The sequence below is a fragment of the Oncorhynchus gorbuscha genome, unplaced genomic scaffold (assembly GCF_021184085.1).
Source record: "Oncorhynchus gorbuscha isolate QuinsamMale2020 ecotype Even-year unplaced genomic scaffold, OgorEven_v1.0 Un_scaffold_1775, whole genome shotgun sequence".
NCBI classification, from domain to species: Eukaryota; Metazoa; Chordata; class Actinopteri; order Salmoniformes; family Salmonidae; genus Oncorhynchus; species Oncorhynchus gorbuscha.
Genome location: NW_025744904.1, coordinates 30,692 through 47,848, shown reverse-complemented (window position 1 = coordinate 47,848; position 17,157 = coordinate 30,692). Strand labels below are relative to the sequence as shown.

The 17,157-nt window shown below is 45.2% G+C and overlaps 1 pseudogene; it reads right to left on the bottom strand.

Moving 5' to 3' along the window:
- Nucleotides 1-14,753, bottom strand: part of LOC124017317 — a 69,086-nt pseudogene extending 54,333 nt beyond the window's left edge.
- Between the last annotated feature and the right edge of the window lie 2,404 nt (nt 14,754-17,157).

Here is a 17,157-nt window from a genome sequence, read left to right as displayed (position 1 = left end):
GCAGGAGAGGAGGAGAGAGAGCAGGAGAGGAGGAGAGAGAGCAGGGGAGGAGGAGAGAGGAGGACAGAGGGAAGAGAGATGAGGACTAATTAGTGTGAGGGAGCAGACAGATGGGTAAGTTCTAAAGACATCACACAGCTTGTCAAAGTGCTCCAGTCTCCAGTCCTAAAGCTTAACTGATGGAGCTCAACTACAGCAGCTCAATTAACCAACACCGTCGGTCTCCCAAGTAGCACCCTATTCCCTTTATAGTGGTACTACTATAGCCCTTTACTTTACCTATACTTTTGACCAGGGCTCACAGGGAATCAGGTGCCATTTGGGATAATTGCTGAATCTAAACTCTCCTGAAGATTCTATTCTTTCAAGTCCTTAAAAGACTAGAGAGAGGGGAGGTAATGCTATGTATCAGTATCGTATGGGAGAGAGGGGAGGTAATGCTATGTATCAGTATCGTATGGGAGAGAGGGGAGGTAATGCTATGTATCAGTATCGTATGGGAGAGGGGGGGGGTAATGCTATGTATCAGTATGGTGTGGGAGAGAGGGGGGGTAATGCTATGTATCAGTATTGTGTGGGAGAGAGAGAGGGGGGTAATGCTATGTATCAGTATCGTATGGGAGAGAGGGGAGGTAATGCTATGTATCAGTATCGTATGGGAGAGAGGGGAGGTAATGCTATGTATCAGTATCGTATGGGGAGAGAGGGGGTAATGCTATGTATCAGTATCGTGTGGGAGAGAGGGGGGGTAATGCTATGTATCAGTATCGTGTGGGAGAGAGAGGGGAGGGTAATGCTATGTATCAGTATCGTGTGGGAGAGAGGGAATGGGTAATGCTATGTACCAGTACCGTATGGGAGAGAGGGGGGTAATGCTATGTATCAGTATCGTATGGGAGAGAGGGAAGGTAATGCTATGTATCAGTATCGTATGGGAGAGGGGAGGTAATGCTATGTATCAGTATCATATGGGAGAGAGGGGGGTAATGCTATGTACCAGTACCGTATGGGAGAGAGGGGGGTAATGCTATGTATCAGTATCGTATGGGAGAGAGGGAAGGTAATGCTATGTATCAGTATCGTATGGGAGAGGGGAGGTAATGCTATGTATCAGTATCGTGTGAGAGAGAGGGGGTAATGCTATGTATCAGTATCGTATGGGAGAGAGGGGAGGTAATGCTATGTATCAGTATCGTATGGGAGAGAGGGGGGGGTAATGCTATGTATCAGTATCGTATGGGAGAGAGGGGGGGGTAATGCTATGTATCAGTATCGTATGGGAGAGAGGGGGAGGTAATGCTATGTATCAGTATCGTATGGGAGAGAGGGGAGGTAATGCTATGTATCAGTATTGTATGGGAGAGAGGGGAGGTAATGCTATGTATCAGTATCGTATGGGAGAGAGGACATGCACCATTTAACAATCAATTCACACAGTTTATTAGGTACAGCCATGTTTCTGAGACACTGGATCCGGTGCAGCAGGCACTGAGGACCATACCACGCTCAACGTCTCTCAGGTCACTCGTTCTCCCATCCTAACGTTCAATCAAACAGTAACTGAATGCCTCGATGCCTGTCTGCCTGCTTTCTATAGACTCCCTGTCTGTAGGAGCCATCTATTTTGGTGAACAGGGTGATGTATCTAATAATCTGGCCACTCAGTGTACATCAAACACTGGGGTAGTCCTGAGAGAAAAATGGTGTGTGTGTGTGTGTGTGTGTGTGTGTGTGTGTGTGTGTGTGTGTGTGTGTGTGTGTGTGTGTGAGATGCAGTGCAGTGTTTGTAATGTGTCTGATGTGCTTCGCTGCTCATATGGAAACATGCAATCATTCTGTCATTACGGGCTTTCAGCCCAGAACACACACACCACACACACACACAAAGCAAACAAATAAAACCTCACTCTCTTCTCAGAGAGAATGAGGCACCAGTATTTTTCATGACTGAAGAGCTCCACCAAGTGGTGAAATATTATACTACAGACATTCCAACTGACCGTATGTTGAGTCCAGTAGACTGTCCCAGGTTCTCCCAGGCCTGCAGTTTCTGAGACAGTTTCTGGAGGAGGAGAGGAAGGAACAGGATGACACACCAGGGTGTCGGGATTCAAGGTTTCACATTTACAAATTCAACTACTATGCAGATTGTTTCCAAGCCTGAGATTTGTTTGTCGCTAACTAGGGTAGCCGAGTGGTTAGAGCGTTGGACTAGTAACCGGAAGTTAGCGAGTTCAAACCCCCGAGCTGACATGGTACAAATCTGTCGTTCTGCCCCTGAACAGGCAGTTAACCCACTGTTCCCAGGCCGTCATTGAAAATAAGAATTTGTTCTTAACTGAGTTGCCTGGTTAAATAAAGGTAAAATAAAAAAATACAAATTATTTATTTTTGAAGTTACGTTTCCATTTCAGTTGTGTATCAGAACAACCATTAGTTAGAACAGACGGCACACTGCAAATGTTTCTCCTCCAGCCCAGTTTCACATTTAAACAGGTCACACACCTCCTTCTCCAGCTCCACGTTCACCATCTCCTCTTTCATCTTCTCCATGCGTTCTACCTTACGTCTCAAACCCTCCGTTTCCTCCTTCAGCAGGATCACGTTCTCCCTCGTCTCCCTGGGATACGGAATGAGGGGAGACAGTGAGAGAGAGGTTTAAGACACATTAATGATAGTTGTCTTCTTTTACAACCTACAAATAACCTCTTAGCTGTCCTGCTCCATGTGTTCTAGTAGTGTTACCTGAGGTAAACATTCTCCTCTCTTAGCTGTCCTGCTCCATGTGTTCTAGTAGTGTTACCAGAGGTAAACATTCTCCTCTCTTAGCTGTCCTGCTCCATGTGTTCTAGTAGTGTTACCTGAGGTAAACATTCTCCTCTCTTAGCTGTCCTGCTCCATGTGTTCTAGTAGTGTTACCCGAGGTAAACATTCTCCTCTCTTAGCTGTCCTGCTCCATGTGTTCTAGTAGTGTTACCCGAGGTAAACATTCTCCTCTCTTAGCTGTCCTGCTCTATGTGTTCTAGTAGTGTTACCTGAGGTAAACAGTCTCCTCTCTTAGCTGTCCTGCTCCATGTGTTCTAGTAGTGTTACCTGAGGTAAACATTCTCCTCTCTTAGCTGTCCTGCTCCATGTGTTCTAGTAGTGTTACCGGAGGTAAACATTCTCCTCTCTTAGCTGTCCTGCTCCATGTGTTCTAGTAGTGTTACCTGAGGTAAACATTCTCCTCTCTTAGCTGTCCTGCTCCATGTGTTCTAGTAGTGTTACCTGAGGTAAACATTCTCCTCTCTTAGCTGTCCTGCTCCATGTGTTCTAGTAGTGTTACCTGAGGTAAACATTCTCCTCCCTTAGCTGTCGGAGCTCCTTGTCCATATCTGGGACCCTAGCGACCTCTGACCTCATGTTCTTCACTATGACAACATCCTGTTCCTGCAGAGCCAACTTCCTCTCCAACTCCTGGGGGAGAGACAGACACACACCTTTGAGTTGTATTCTCCGCTCATGAAAGAGAGATTTAATGACAATCTGAAAGGTGAACATCGTGTGGAGTTTGAGGTTGTGCGTGAGACTGAAGAGTTAATAGCATCTCTTCATTTGATGGCAGGTCATTTAAACCCAGTAAAAACAAATGGTGATTACATTGAGAGTTTATAAAGCCTACAGAGGACAGAGTTTAAACCCAGAAACAATAAATGGTGATTACATTGAGAGTTTATAAAGTCTACAGAGGACAGAGTTTAAACCCAGAAACAATAAATGGTGATTACATTGAGAGTTTATAAAGCCTACAGAGGACAGAGTTTAAACCCAGAAACAATAAATGGTGATTACATTGAGAGTTTATAAAGCCTACAGAGGACAGAGTTTAAACCCAGAAACAATAAAAGGTGATTACATTGAGAGTTTATAAAGCCTACAGAGGACAGAGTTTAAACCCAGAAACAATAAAAGGTGATTACATTGAGAGTTTATAAAGCCTACAGAGGACAGAGTTTAAACCCAGAAACAATAAAAAGTGATTACATTGCATAAACAATTACCACTTAACTTCCCAAATGACACTTTGGAGAGAACACACATGGATGCCAAGATAAGCAGAAGAAATGGACCTGCACCTGTTCAACAGCTCAAAACCTCTACATGCATATAAAGCACCACAGAATAAACGAGATTGATACTTCAGTCCTTTTCCTAGTACCAACTCTAGTCCCAATCTCAACCCCAGTCCTTTTCCTAGTACCAACTCTAGTCCCAATCTCAATCCCAGTCCTTTTCCTAGTACCAACTCTAGTCCCAATCTCAACCACAGTCCTAATCCTAACCTCGCTCCAACTCTAGTCCCCATCCCAGTCCTAATCCTAACCTAGCTCCCCAACTCTAGTCCCAATCTCAACCCCAGTCCTAATCCTAACCTAGCTCCCCAACTCTAGTCCCAATCTCAACCCCAGTCCTAATCCTAACCTAGCTCCCCAACTCTAGTCCCAATCTCAACCCCAGTCCTAATCCTAACCTAGCTCCAACTCTAGTCCCAATCTCAACCCCAGTCCTAATCCTAACCTAGCTCCAACTCTAGTCCCAATCTCAACCCCAGTCCTAATCCTAACCTAGCTCCCCAACTCTCGTCCCAATCTCAACCCCAGTCCTAATCCTAACCTAGCTCCAACTCTAGTCCCAATCTCAACCCCAGTCCTAATCCTAACCTAGCTCCAACTCTAGTCCCCATCCCAGTCCTAATCCTAACCTAGCTCCCCAACTCTCGTCCCAATCTCAACCCCAGTCTTAATCCTAACCTCGCTCCCCAACTCTAGTCCCAAACTCAACCTCAGTCCTAAATTGAATTCAGGTACAATCAGTCTCAATCTTCATACATCAGTCAACCCATCAGTCCCAACCTCCTAGTTTTCTAAACCTAGTCCCAATCTGAACTGTATTAATACCAATCTTAATCTAGACATCATTGATTTTAGTCCAACTTTGAACAACAATAATCCTAGCCTCACCTTAATCTTGAGTTCGTGGTCGGAGCAGGTGGATGATGCTAACTGGAGGGCCTGGCACCGCTGAGACACTTCCTGGTACTTCCTGTAAATCAGAAGAAACGAAATCCAGACAGGACCAATCAGAAGAAATGAAATCCAGACAGGACCAATCAGAAGAAACGAAATCCAGGAAGTAGTGTGTGTTACCTGTGTTGTAGCTCCACTTGTTCCTGTAGTCCCTGGTTCTCCAGTGTCTGGTTAGAGATGGTGTTGTCCGCGTCTGGACCTGCTGCTTCAGGTCCCGGATCTCATCCTTTAAACCGCTCACCGTCTACAGGGACAAATAACACCTAGTGTCATCAACCTCATCCTCAACCTCATCCTTTAAACCGCTCGCCGTCTACAGGGACAAATAACACAGTGTAGTCATCATCCTCATCCTCATCCTTTAAACCGCTCGCCGTCTACAGGGACAAATAACACACAGTGTAGTCATCAACCTCATCCTCAACCTCATCCTTTAAACCGCTCGCTGTCTACAGGGACAAATAACACACAGTGTAGTCATCAACCTCATCCTTTAAACCGCTCGCCGTCTACAGGGACAAATAACACCTAGTGTAGTAATCAACCTCATCCTTAACCTCATCCTTTAAACCGCTCACCGTCTACAGGGACAAATAACACAGTGTAGTCATCAACCTCATCCTCATCCTTTAAACCGCTCACCGTCTACAGGGACAAATAACACACAGTGTAGTCATCATCCTCATCCTTTAAACCGCTCGCCGTCTACAGGGACAAATAACACACAGTGTAGTCATCAACCTCATCCTTTAAACCGTTCGCCGTCTACAGGGACAAATAACACAGTGTAGTCATCAACCTCATCCTCATCCTTTAAACCGCTCACCGTCTACAGGGACAAATAACACACAGTGTAGTCATCATCCTCATCCTTTAAACCGCTCGCCGTCTACAGGGACAAATAACACACAGTGTAGTCATCATCCTCATCCTTTAAACCGTTCGCCGTCTACAGGGACAAATAACACAGTGTAGTCATCAACCTCATCCTCAACCTCATCCTTTAAACCGCTCACCGTCTACAGGGACAAATAACACACAGTGTAGTCATCAACCTCATCCTTTAAACCGTTCGCCGTCTACAGGGACAAATAACACTTAGTGTAGTAATCAACCTCATCCTCAATCTCATCCTTTAAACCGCTCACCGTCTACAGGGACAAATAACACATAGTGTAGTCATCAACCTCATCCTTTAAACCGCTCATCCTCTACAGGGACAAATAACACATAGTGTAGTCATCAATCTCATCCTTTAAACCGCGATTTCCTAGTTCACCGTCTACAGCTGCCTCCTGCGGGGACGCAGGTTGGGATTTAAAAAATATATATAAACAGGACTAATGAGTTACTCCACAGAAAAATAGCAATTTGACAATGTGAGTGGAGACTAGAGGTCGACCGGTTAATTAGGGACGATTTCTAGTTTTCATAACAATCGGGAATTTCTGGACGCCGATTATGGCCCATTACATTACATTACATTACATTACATTACATTACATTACATTGCATTGCATTGCATTACATTACATTACATTACATTGCATTACATTACACGAGGAGACTGAGTGGCAGGCTGACTACCTGTTACACGCGTGCAGCAAGGAGCCACGGTAAGGTGCTAGCTAGCATTAAACGTATCTTAGAAAAAAAAATATCAATCTTCACATAATCACTAGTTAACTACACATGGTTGATGATATTACTAGGTTAACTAGCTTGTCCTGCGTTGTATATAGTCGATGCGGTGCCTGTTAATTTATCATCGAATCACAGCCTACCTCACCAAGCGGGTGATGATTTAACAAAAACATAATCATTGCACGAATGTACCAAACCATAAACCTCAAAAGCCTTTCTTAAAATCAATACACAGAAGTATATATTTTAACCTGCATATTTAGCTAAAAGAAATCCAGGTTAGCAGGCAATATTAACCAGGTGAAATCGTGTCACTTCTCTTGCGTTCATTGCACGCAGAGTCAGAGTATAATATTTAGACTGATGGACGCCAACCGTTCGATAAAATAATGAAATGTTCCGTATTTCACTGAAAGAATAAACGTTTTGTTTTCTAAATGATAGTTTCTGGATTTGACCATATTAATGACCTAAAGCTCGTATTTCTGTGTTTATTATATTATAATTAAGTCTATGATTTGATATTTGATAGAGCAGTCTGACTGAGTGGTGGTAGGCAGCAGCAGTCTGACTGAGAGGTGGTAGGCAGCAGCAGTCTGACTGAGAGGTGGTAGGCAGCAGCAGTCTGACTGAGAGGTGGTAGGCAGCAGCAGTCTGACTGAGAGGTGGTAGGCAGCAGCAGTCTGACTGAGAGGTGGTAGGCAGCAGCAGTCTGACTGAGAGGTGGTAGGCAGCAGCAGTCTGACTGAGAGGTGGTAGGCAGCAGCAGTCTGACTGAGAGGTGGTAGGCAGCAGCAGTCTGACTGAGAGGTGGTAGGCAGCAGCAGTCTGACTGAGAGGTGGTAGGCAGCAGCAGTCTGACTGAGAGGTGGTAGGCAGCAGCAGTCTGACTGAGAGGTGGTAGGCAGCAGCAGTCTGACTGAGAGGTGGTAGGCAGCAGCAGTCTGACTGAGAGGTGGTAGGCAGCAGCAGTCTGCAGTCTGAGAGGTGGTAGGCAGCAGCAGTCTGACTGAGAGGTGGTAGGCAGCAGCAGTCTGACTGAGAGGTGGTAGGCAGCAGCAGTCTGACTGAGAGGTGGTAGGCAGCAGCAGTCTCTGAGAGGTGGTGAGCAGTCTGACTGAGAGGTGGTAGGCAGCAGCAGTCTGACTGAGGTGGTGGTAGGCAGCAGCAGTCTGACTGAGTGAGTGGTGGTAGGCAGCAGCAGTCTGACTGGTAGGCAGCAGCAGGTGGTAGGCAGCAGCAGTCTGACTGAGAGGTGGTAGGCAGCAGCAGTCTGACTGAGTGCTGGCAGGCAGCAGAAGGCTCGTAAGCATTCATTCAAACAGCACTTTCCTGCGTTTGCCAGCAGCTCTTATCAATGCTTGAAGCACAGCGCTGTTTATGATTTCAAGCCTATCGACTCCAGAGATTAGGCTGGAAATACTAAAGTGCCTATTAGAACATCCAATAGTCAAAGGTATATGACATACAAATGGTATAGAGAAATAGTCAACATGTTGTAATTCCTATAATAACTACAACCTAAAACTTCTTAACTGGGAATGTTGAACCACCAGCTTTCATATGTTCTCATGTTCTGAGCAAGGAACTGAAACGTTCGCTTTTTAACATGGCACATATTGCACTTTTACTTTCTTCTCCAACACTGTTTTTGCATTATTTAAACCAAATTGATCATGTTTCATTATTTATTGAAGACTAAATAGAGTTGATTTATTATATAAAGTTAAAAATAAAAGTGTTCATTCAGTATTGTTGTAATTGTCATTATTACAAATATATATATAAAAATCGGCATTGGCTTTTTTGTCCTCCAATAAATCTTTATCGGCGTTGAAAAATCATCATCAGTCGACCCCTAGTGGAGACATATCAAATTGTGGAGTGATCTGATGGTATAATCTGATCTCTGTTACAGGTGAACCTGGTTAGAGGAGTGATTTTATGGTATAATCTGATCTCTGTTACAGGTGAACCTGGTTAGAGGAGTGATTTTATGGTATAATCTGATCTCTGTTACAGGTGAACCTGGTTAGAGGAGTGATTTTATGGTATAATCTGATCTCTGTTACAGGTGAACCTGGTTAGAGGAGTGATTTTATGGTATAATCTGATCTCTGTTACAGGTGTACCTGGTTAGAGGAGTGATTTTATGGTATAATCTGATCTCTGTTACAGGTGTACCTGGTTAGAGGAGTGATTTTATGGTATAATCTGATCTCTGTTACAGGTGTACCTGGTTAGAGGAGTGATTTTATGGTATAATCTGATCTCTGTTACAGGTGTACCTGGTTAGAGGAGTGATTTTATGGTGTAATCTGAACTGTTACAGGTGTACCTGGTTAGAGGAGTGATTTTATGGTATAATCTGATCTCTGTTACAGGTGTACCTGGTTAGAGGAGTGATTTTATGGTATAATCTGATCTGTTACAGGTGAACCTGGTTAGAGGAGTGATTTCATGGTATAATCTGATCTCTGTTACAGGTGAACCTGGTTAGAGGAGTGATTTTATGGTATAATCTGATCTCTGTTACAGGTGAACCTGGTTAGAGGAGTGATTTTATGGTATAATCTGATCTCTGTTACAGGTGTACCTGGTTAGAGGAGTGATTTTATGGTATAATCTGATCTCTGTTACAGGTGTACCTGGTTAGAGGAGTGATTTTATGGTATAATCTGATCTCTGTTACAGGTGAACCTGGTTAGAGGAGTGATTTTATGGTATAATCTGATCTCTGTTACAGGTGAACCTGGTTAGAGGAGTGATTTTATGGTATAATCTGATCTCTGTTACAGGTGTACCTGGTTAGAGGAGTGATTTTATGGTGTAATCTGAACTGTTACAGGTGTACCTGGTTAGAGGAGTGATTTTATGGTATAATCAGATCTCTGTTACAGGTGTACCTGGTTAGAGGAGTGATTTTATGGTATAATCTGATCTGTTACAGGTGAACCTGGTTAGAGGAGTGATTTCATGGTATAATCTGATCTCTGTTACAGGTGAACCTGGTTAGAGGAGTGATTTCATGGTATAATCTGATCTCTGTTACAGGTGAACCTGGTTAGAGGAGTGATTTTATGGTATAATCTGATCTCTGTTACAGGTGAACCTGGTTAGAGGAGTGATTTTATGGTAGAATCTGATCTCTGTTACAGGTGTACCTGGTTAGAGGAGTGATTTTATGCTATAATCTGATCTCTGTTACAGGTGTACCTGGTTAGAGGAGTGATTTTATGGTATAATCTGATCTCTGTTACAGGTGAACCTGGTTAGAGGAGTGATTTTATGGTGTAATCTGAACTGTTACAGGTGTACCTGGTTAGAGGAGTGATTTTATGGTATAATCAGATCTCTGTTACAGGTGTACCTGGTTAGAGGAGTGATTTTATGGTATAATCTGATCTGTTACAGGTGAACCTGGTTAGAGGAGTGATTTCATGGTATAATCTGATCTCTGTTACAGGTGAACCTGGTTAGAGGAGTGATTTCATGGTATAATCTGATCTCTGTTACAGGTGAACCTGGTTAGAGGAGTGATTTTATGGTATAATCTGATCTCTGTTACAGGTGAACCTGGTTAGAGGAGTGATTTTATGGTATAATCTGATCTCTGTTACAGGTGTACCTGGTTAGAGGAGTGATTTTATGCTATAATCTGATCTCTGTTACAGGTGTACCTGGTTAGAGGAGTGATTTTATGGTATAATCTGATCTCTGTTACAGGTGTACCTGGTTAGAGGAGTGATTTTATGGTATAATCTGATCTCTGTTACAGGTGTACCTGGTTAGAGGAGTGATTTTATGGTATAATCTGATCTCTGTTACAGGTGTACCTGGTTAGAGGAGTGATTTTATGGTATAATCTGATCTCTGTTACAGGTGTACCTGGTTAGAGGAGTGATTTTATGGTATAATCTGATCTCTGTTACAGGTGTACCTGGTTAGAGGAGTGATTTTATGGTGTAATCTGATCTCTGTTACAGGTGTACCTGGTTAGAGGAGTGATTTTATGGTATAATCTGATCTCTGTTACAGGTGTACCTGGTTAGAGGAGTGATTTTATGGTATAATCTGATCTCTGTTACAGGTGAACCTGGTTAGAGGAGTGATTTCATGGTATAATCTGATCTCTGTTACAGGTGAACCTGGTTAGAGGAGTGATTTCATGGTATAATCTGATCTCTGTTACAGGTGTACCTGGTTAGAGGTGTTGAGCCATCCATCCCTCTCCTCCACCCTCCTGTTGAGAGACTCCAGGGTCCGATGTAGAGCACGGTTTGCCTCTGCCTTTTCCGATAGGCTCTGGCTAGACTCCGCCTCCCTCTCTTCCAGGCGTCTGATTCGTCCCAGCAGGTCCTGGTTACGGTCCACCTCACGCTGGGAACAATTAGAACGTGGGCCATAGAAGTCAGAACACAGAACACAGAATATGAACACAGAATACTCCAGGTGTGTGTGTGTGTGTTACCTCCAGGTGTGTGTGTGTGTGTTACCTCCAGGTGTGTGTGTGTGTGTGTGTGTTACCTCCAGGTGTGTGTGTGTGTGTGTGTGTTACCTCCAGGTGTGTGTGTGTGTGTGTGTGTTACCTCCAGGTGTGTGTGTGTGTGTGTGTTACCTCCAGGTGTGTGTGTGTGTGTGTTACCTCCAGGTGTGTGTGTGTGTGTGTTACCTCCAGGTGTGTGTGTGTGTGTGTTACCTCCAGGTGTGTGTGTGTGTGTGTGTTACCTCCAGGTGTGTGTGTGTGTGTGTGTGTTACCTCCAGGTGTGTGTGTGTGTGTGTGTTACCTCCAGGTGTGTGTGTGTGTGTTACCTCCAGGTGTGTGTGTGTGTGTTACCTCCAGGTGTGTGTGTGTGTGTTACCTCCAGGTGTGTGTGTGTGTGTTACCTCCAGGTGTGTGTGTGTGTGTTACCTCCAGGTGTGTGTGTGTGTGTTACCTCCAGGTGTGTGTGTGTTACCTCCAGGTGTGTGTGTGTGTTACCTCCAGGTGTGTGTGTGTTACCTCCAGGTGTGTGTGTGTTACCTCCAGGTGTGTGTGTGTTACCTCCAGGTGTGTGTGCGTTACCTCCAGGTGTGTGTGCGTTACCTCCAGGTGTGTGTGCGTTACCTCCAGGTGTGTGTGCGTTACCTCCAGGTGTGTGTGCGTTACCTCCAGGTGTGTGTGCGTTACCTCCAGGTGTGTGTGTGTTACCTCCAGGTGTGTGTGTGTTACCTCCAGGTGTGTGTGTGTTACCTCCAGGTGTGTGTGTGTTACCTCCAGGTGTGTGTGTGTTACCTCCAGGTGTGTGTGTGTTACCTCCAGGTGTGTGTGTGTTACCTCCAGGTGTGTGTGTGTGTGTGTGTTACCTCCAGGTGTGTGTGTGTGTGTGTGTTACCTCCAGGTGTGTGTGTGTGTTACCTCCAGGTGTGTGTGTTACATACCTCAAAGTCCCTAGCGCTCAGCGTAGCGTTCTTCTCCAGTTCGATGCGTGCTCTCTTGTGACTGATCTCCATCTGTCTCTTCTCCTGGTCCATCTGGATCAGCTGGGTCTTAGACTGAACCTTCTCTGCTGCCTCCAGCAACTACACACAGAGACACACGGGTCACTTCCTGTGTCTTACATACACAGGTTTCAGACTGAACCTTCTCTGCTGCCTCCAGCAACTACACACAGAGACACACGGGTCACTTCCTGTGCTCTTACATACACAGGTTTCAGACTGAACCTTCTCTGCTGCCTCCAGCAACTACACACAGAGACACACGGGTCACTTCCTGTGTCTTACATACACAGGTTTCAGACTGAACCTTCTCTCTGCAGTCTCTGGTCATTCACAACAACACAATGTGTCACAGTCCCACCACCTCTGTCCTCTAAATACTGGTTCTGTATGTACTGGTTCTGTAGGACATGGCTCTGTGTGGGTCTGTCCTACTCCACCCACCTGTAATCTCTGTTCAGGTACTGGTTCTGTCCACCCACCTGTAATCTGTGGGTCTGTAGAGTGCTTGTCTGTCCTACGTAGAATCCACCCACCTGTAATCTCTGCAGGTACTGGTTCTGTAGGACGTGGGTCTGTGTGGGTCTGTCCTACTCCACCCACCTGTAATCTCTGCAGGTACTGGTTCTGTAGGACGTGGCTCTGTGTGTCTGTCCTACTCCACCCACCTGGTATCTCTGTAGGTACTGGTTCTGTAGGTAATGGTTCTGTAGGTACTGGTTCTGTAGGTACTGGTTCTGTAGGTACTGGTTCTGTAGGACGTGGGTCTGTCCTACTCCACCCACCTGTAATCTCTGCAGGTACTGGTTCTGTAGGACGTGGCTCTGTGTGTCTGTCCTACTCCACCCACCTGGTATCCCTGTAGGTACTGGTTCTGTAGGTAATGGTTCTGTAGGTACTGGTTCTGTAGGACGTGGCTCTGTGTGTCTGTCCTACTCCACCCACCTGTAATCTCTGCAGGTACTGGTTCTGTAGGACGTGGGTCTGTGTGTATCTGTCCTACTCCACCCACCTGTAATCTCTGCAGGTACTGGTTCTGTAGGACGTGGGTCTGTGTGGGTCTGTCCTACTCCACCCACCTGTAATCTCTGCAGGTACTGGTTCTGTAGGACGTGGGTCTGTGTGTGTCTGTCCTACTCCACCCACCTGTAATCTCTGCAGGTACTGGTTCTGTAGGACGTGGCTCTGTGTGTGTCTGTCCTACTCCACCCACCTGTAATCTCTGCAGGTACTGGTTCTGTAGGACGTGGGTCTGTCCTACTCCACCCACCTGTAATCTCTGCAGGTACTGGTTCTGTAGGACGTGGCTCTGCACCGGGGCGGGTTCTCCCTGGTTCCGAGACGTGTCCGGAAGAGAGATGAAACTCTTAAAGGACTTCAGAGTGGAGAACACCGTCGTGTCATCCTCAATGTCCATAGTGGTCGACTGTTTACAAGGTTGATGTAGCTTCTATAAGAGAGAGAGACCAATATTTACAGGAGCTACGATGTCCATGGTGGTCAACTGTTTACAAGGTTGCTGTAGCTTCTATAAGAGAGAGAGAGACCAATATTTACAGGAGCTACGATGTCCATGGTGGTCAACTGTTTATTTTTTTTACAAGCCTACTGCGCTAGAACAGAGAGGGTAATTAGCTGGCAACATTTTCAGTAGCTTCATATTCCTATGTGACATAGGAGGCTATGTCCATGGTCAACGAGCATTTTGGGGCGACTATCTCTGGTGGGCAAGAAGATGTTAGCATGTTAGCTAGCTCCAGAGTGGCGCAGCAGTTTAAGGCACTGCATCTCAGTACTACAGGCGTCACTACAGACCCTGGTTCGATTCCAGGCTGTATCATAATTGGCCCAACGTCTTCCGGGTTAGGGTTTAGTTAAATAAAGAAATAAAAAGTTTACGTCGGATGCACAACTCGTACTGCTGATCCGACACATGCGCAAAGCTAGTCTGGGGTTAAATAAAAAATAAAAAGTGTCCGAAAGTCGCGACATGATGTTTGAAATGCGCATACAAGAGAAACAAGTTGGTCGGTACTTTAGTGACTTTGCACAATTGGAAAGATGAAGCCGCATGTAACGCCAATGACCAGAGCTACTAACGTGAACGAGTAACCAACTAGCCATGCTATAACCTGCTACCAGGGTTGCCTAATAACTATGGATTTACTCGGTTATTTTAAGGATGGACGAGTCACACGTCGTAGTCGATGAACATAAATAATGTGATCACAACAACTTCTCTATGATAGTTAACGTTGGTTACCTAGACGTCTCGAACCCCTAGTTAGCTAACGTTAGCTAGCAAGCTCAATCGGCAAATTGTCGACACATGTTGATCGGCAAATAATCCGACTATTAAATCATAATGGACACGTTATAGAATGTATTATACAGTTTGATCAGATCTTACCTTGGAACTTGACGTTTAAAAAAGTTGACTAGTTAGGTAGTTATAGATAGTAACAACAGCTAGCTAGCATAACTTCGAACTCCCTCCTTTCCTAGAACGAGATCTGTGCTGTTATCGCGAGATTACCTGCTGCGTTCTAAAGGAGAGTCAAGGCTGCGCTCGATGCGCATATCGAGCAATTCACTAAATACTTCCGAGTAAGATCTTATATCGTTAATACCATTTGGTTTGGAAGTGATTTTTATGTCAACTGAAATGCATTCCACCTCATGAAGCTGGTTGAGAGAATGCCAAGAGTGTTTAAAACTGTCCTCAAGGCAAAGAGTAGCTCCTTTGAAAAATCTCAAATATATTTTGATTCGTTTAACACTTTTTGGTTACTACATGTGTTATTTCATAGTGTTGATGTTTTCACTGTTATTCTACAATGTACAAAATAGTACAAATAAAGAAAAACCCTGGAATGAGGTGTGTCCAAACTGTTGACTGGTACTGTGTGTATACATACATACATACATACATACATACATACATACATACATACATACATACATACATACATACATACATACATACATACATACATACATACATACATACATACATACATACATACATACATACATACATACATACATACATACATACATACATACATACATAATGTCATATGTCCAAACTTTTGACTGAACTGAATGTAGACACTGGTCTGAGAGGCTGGTCATGGCTCACATCAACACCATCATCCCAGACACCCTGGATCCAGTCCAGTTCACATACCTTCCCAACAGGTCCACAGACGACTCAATCTCCTGGATCCAGTCCAGTTCACATACCTCCCCAACAGATCCACAGACGACTCAATCTCCTGGATCCAGTCCAGTTCACATACCTTCCCAACAGATCCACACACGACTCAATCTCCTGGATCCAGTCCAGTTCACATACCTTCCCAACAGATCCACACACGACTCAATCTCCTGGATCCAGTCCAGTTCACATACCTCCCCAACAGATCCACAGACGACTCAATCTCCTGGATCCAGTCCAGTTCACATACCTCCCCAACAGATCCACAGACGACTCAATCTCTATTACCCTCCACACTGGCCTTTTTATTTTATTGATCCGTTATTTTATCAGGTAAGTTGACTGAGACACGTTCTCATTTACAGCAACGACCTGGGGAATAGTTACAGGGGAGAGGAGGAGGTGGATGAATGAGCCAAGTGTAAACTGGGGATTATTAGGTGACATTGATGGTTCGAGGGCCAGATTGGGAATTTAGCCAGGACCCCAGGGTTAACACCCCTACTCTTATGATAAGTGCCATGGGATCTTTAATGACCTCAGAGAGTCAGGACACCCGTTTAACGTCCCATCAGAAAGACGGCACCCTACACAGGACAGTGTCCCCAATCACTGCCCTGGGGTATTGGGATATTTTTTAGACCAGAGGAAAGAGTGCCTCCTACTGGCCCTCCAACACCACTTCCAGCAACATCTGGTCTCCCATCCAGGAACTGACCAGGACCAACTCTGCTTAGCTTCAGAAGCAAGCCAGCAGTGGTATGCAGGGTTGTATGCTGCTGGCTTTTCCCACCTGGACAAAAGGAACACCTATGTGAAAATGATATTCATTGACAACAGCTCAGCGTTCAACACCATAGTCCCCTCCACGTTCATCACTTAGCTAAGGACCCTGGGACTGAACACCTCCCTCTACAACTGGACCCTGGACTTCCTGACGGGCCGCCCCCAGGTAGTGAGGGTAGAGAACAACACATACTCCCCCTCAACACGGGGGCCCCTCAATGGTGCAAGCTTAGTCCCTCCTATACTACCTTCACCCACAACTGCGTGGACTCGCACGACTCCACTTCAACGGGGCTGTAGTGGTGTAGGGTTCAAGTTCCTCTGTGTTCACATCACCAAGGATATATCATGGTCCACACAAACTAACACAGTCCTTAAGAGGGCACAACAACACCTCTTCCCCCTCAGCAGGCTGAAAGGATCTGGGCCCTCAGATCCTCTCAAAGTTCTACAGCTGCACCACTGAGAGCATCTTGACTGGCTGCAACACCGCTTGGTACGGAAACTGCTCTGCATCCGACCGCAAGGCGCTTCAGAGGGCAGTGCGTACGGCCCAGCACATCACAGGGGCCGAGCTTCCTGCCATCCAGGACCGATATGTCTATAGGTTCGAGTCCAGGCTGTATCACAACCAGCCATGAATGGGAGTCCCGTAGGGCGGCGCACAATTGGCCCAGTGACGTAAAGGGTTTGGCCGGGGTAGGCAGTCATTGTAAATAAGAATTTGTTCTTAGCTGACTTTCCTAGTTAAATAAAATACAAAAACAAATAAGAAATGCTTAGAAATAACCAGGCTAAAGCAATGGATGTCCAGGCTAAAGCAATGGATGTCCAGGCTAAAGCAATGGATGTCCAGGCTGAATGAATGGATGTCCAGGCTAAATGAATGGATGTCCAGGCTGAATGAATGGATGTCCAGGCTGAATGAATGGATGTCCAGGCTGAATGAATGGATGTCC